Here is a 4,047-nt window from a genome sequence, read left to right as displayed (position 1 = left end):
CCCCCCCCCGCGGCGGGGACCTATGTCCGGACTTGTCTTCCAGTCAGGCCGGAGGGCCGGCGCTGGAACCGCGTTCCGTCGGGAGCCGCGCAGCCCCCCCGCGTTGCGGGTCACCTGGCATAACGAGAGGTGGTTCCTGTCCCACCTGCCCGAAGTGCTCGACTGCACCGCTGCTGGGCCAGCGCGCGGCCGTCCCTCCTCCTGCAGGCCAGTGCTTCACTGCTCCACCGGCAGCATCCACAGGCTCCATGATGCTGCTGGAATCACAGAGTCAGCTAGGTTGGAAAAGACCTTTGAGATCATCGTGTCCAACCTGTGATGTAACACCGTCTTGTCAACTAGATCATGGCACAAAGTGCCACATCCAGTCTTTTCCTAAAAACAGTTCTAGGGATGGTGACTCCACCACGTCCTTAGGCAGTCCATTCCTATGTTCAATTACCCCTTCTGTTATGAACTTCTTCCGAATGTTTACCCTAAATATCCCCTGGGGCAGCTTAAGACTGTGTCCTCTTGCCTTGTTGCTGCTTGCCTGAGAGAAGAGACCAGCCCCCACCTGGCTAGAACCTCCTTTCAGGTTGTTGTAGAGGGTGATAAGGTCTCCCCTGAGCCTCCTGTTCTCCAGGCTAAACAACCCCAGCTCCCTCAGCCACTTCTCATAGGACTTGTGTTCCAGACCCTTCACAGCCTTATTGCCCTTATCCACACGCGCTCCAGAGTCTCAACATCCTTCCTAAACTGAGGGGCCCAGAACTGGACACAGAACTCAAGGTGCAGCCTCACCAGTGCCAAGAACAGGGGAAGAATTACTTCCCTGGTCCTGCTGGCCACACTACTCCTGATACAGGCCAGGACGGCCACTGGCCTTCTTTTCCACATGGGCACACTGCTGGAAGTACAAGGCTTGTCCACCAATGCTGACATGTTTGTACAGACCCTCACTGTGTCCTGACTTCACATCCCAGAAAGTACTACACATCCCAGAAAGATATGAGCCATGAAGGACACACTTTCCATGAATGCAATCCTTCACCAAGCCCTTCTCACACTGGCACTGGTGGCAGGGAAAACCCAGGGAGGCTTCCCACAGTTAAGGCAGAACCACTCTCAAAGCTGCTTGCTGTTATTTCTGCCTAGTATGTTCTCCATATGCATGCAAAGAAGAGCTATGAAGCTGGTGATGGGTCTGGAGCACCTTATGATGTGCAATTGAAGTGGCAAGGATTGTTTAGCCTGGAAAAAAAGGTGACTTGGGGAGTGAGCTGCTCTCTATAACTACCTGAAAGGAGGTTGTAGCCACGTGGGGGTTGTTCTCTTCTCCTAAGTAACAAGCAACAGGACAAAAGGAAATGGCCTCGAGTTGTGCCAGGGAAGGTTTAGATTGGATATTAGGAAAAATTTATACACTAGAAGTATTGCCAAGCATTGGAACAGGCTGCCCAGGGAAGTGCTGGAATCAGCATCTCTGCAGGTATTTAAAAGACTGTAGATGTGGTGCTTAGGGACATGGTGGATGTGGCAGTGCCAGGTTTACAGTTGAACGCAATGATCCTAAAGGTCTTTTCCAAACGAAATGATTCTATAATTTTATGATCTGCTAGGGATAAGCAGGCATAAACAGTGCTAAAAAGATTCATTTTGATTCATCTTTCGAAGTTTTGCAATGTACTAGCAGAGCTGTGTAAGCTATAGAGAATGGACTAGTTTGGGACATGTGGTAGGAATCAACACTGTTCAGAAAAGCCAAAAGCACACGGAAAAACTTTAGTAAAAAGTTGAGAAAAAAAGTTGATTACAATCCGCCTGCATCTCTCATAGCTGAATGCTGTCCTAGGAGAGACAGCAAAACCACGTGAGGCTGCAGCTGAGTTCTCAGGCAATGTGTTTTCTGTTTTCATAATTTCATTTTTAATTTTGAGATGAAGTATTTATCCCTTTAATACAATAAGCTAATTCTTTATCCATAAACAGTGATCCTGATACAAAGGGACCGACTGACCAGCACTGGGTAACTTCCCTTTCCTTGGAGGAAATTAATTACTTTGGTAGCTAAATTACACAGGGTAGCCTGGTAGACACTCTCTTGGTGATTCTACAACCAATTTTATTGATACAAAGAAATAATTCTGGCAATGTTAATGACACATGGGAAAAATATGGAGGGGTGTCTCCCTCTGCAAGGTGTAAAGAAGTAGTGCTTTGGCAGCAGGATGTAAAAATAGTTTCTGATATCATCTCTCATGAAAATGCATTGGCATCGTTTTTCCACACCTGTAATAGATGTTGCTGCATTATTCCTTCCCATCTCCTCCTCCTCTTGTAGTGCCTGTTGTCAACAGTTTGCCTGCAATCTCATAACTTAGATATCACAGCATTTTTTATTCTTTGAAATGGTCTTTATAAACAGCTAATCACTTTTCTTTCTTTCTTAATGAATACAGTATCTATGTATTCAGAACGCTGCTGACAGAATTTTTTTGGTTCACTGACAAGCATTTTTAGTCTTCATTGGGTTTTTATTAGCATATTGCTGGAGCTCTATCTTCAGTGCTTTGACAATATTAATGACTGTATCATGTCAAATGGCACTGTTCTCTCCTGAGATTACAGAATATTTTAGACATTCACAAATAGAGCAAATGGTTTATGCAAAAATGTCATTGTTGGCTTATCTTCACAGGTAGCACTCAGGCTAATTTCAGAAACACTCTTCAAAAGCAAAACACTTGTAAACAATACCAGCACCTCGTTCAAGCTGCTGTCTCATGCCACAGTCCTTCCCTTGGGTTTTAAGACATTATAGTTGAGAAGTGAACCTCAGGCATATTAACTGAGAGAAATACATACAGCAATTTGAGGAGTGCTGGGAAAAATAATTCTAAAAGTCAAATTCAGAGAACAAACACACTTTTATTTTCAATAGTGAATCTACTTTGATTCTAACAGGATCATCCAGTCCTACACATTGTACTTTTCACCTGATAGCCTGTTTTAGTCCCTAATCAGTATTAGTATTGCACTGGAATTAAAAGTATTAATCATATCTTTTATGTCAATACCTCTTTGAAGTTTTTTTGAAAACAATTTGAAAACTCCCCTACAAAAAGCACTAAATATAGTAATATTTCACATGATTCAACATTATTCCTGAAAGCATTTATTATTGTTTATTCACATTAATGAAAATTGGTTTGAGGCACTAAAGAGTTGAAATCTTACAGTAGGTATGACAAATATTCTCCCTCCATAAAACTTTCTAGGATCCTGTGTTGCAGTATGTATTCTTCTGATTTCTTTGTTTTGACTCAGGTTGATCTCATGCAAAAGATGAATATGATGCAGCAATGTTACCTGGCTTAAAAGAAACCAAGACAGACTATCTTTCTGTTAGGCAAGTGCTAATGAAAAAGCTGTTGCTGCTGGAAATTATTGTCTCTTACCCTGTCTACAGTGTGGAGGTGTCTAAAGGGCAAGTCTTAAAACAACAGGGAAGCTGATTTGCTCTGATGACACGTCACCTTACATATTTAGAACATCTGGTACCGTGCTTCATGGCAGAATCTGCTTGAATGTGTTGGAAGCAGTATCAGGAAAAGTATTTAAATGATTAAAAAACCACAAACTAGCAAACTGTAGCATTTTGGACATAAGATCTCTGTACACCATATATCCAACGCTGCCAAATTGCTTTTTGCTTCCAATCAAAAAAGTGGGATTATATAAACAAATACCTAAAATACTTGAAGTGTCAAATATTGAACTGAAAGTCCTGCTATTCTTACAGATGGAAAGTAAGTTAGGCACTGCTGTGGACACATTTTCTAGGCACATTTTACATATCTTTCACCATTAATTTTGAAAAATAAATGAAAAAAGTTCAAACAAAGTAGCAATAATACCATTGCCATGCAAGACACTGACAGTGTCTTGCCCATTCCATACTTGCTGAATGCTACAGTACATCGTACATGCCAGCTTACAATGTTAAAAGCACATAATCCTAAGAGTTTTCTACAATATACCTGTTTTTCTGACCAAATATTTTTC

This window comes from Corvus brachyrhynchos, unplaced genomic scaffold, assembly GCF_000691975.1.
Source record: "Corvus brachyrhynchos isolate BGI_N302 unplaced genomic scaffold, ASM69197v1 scaffold14, whole genome shotgun sequence".
Taxonomy (NCBI): domain Eukaryota; kingdom Metazoa; phylum Chordata; class Aves; order Passeriformes; family Corvidae; genus Corvus; species Corvus brachyrhynchos.
The sequence above is the reverse complement of the archived record's forward strand: the minus strand, read 5'-3'. Positions refer to the sequence as shown.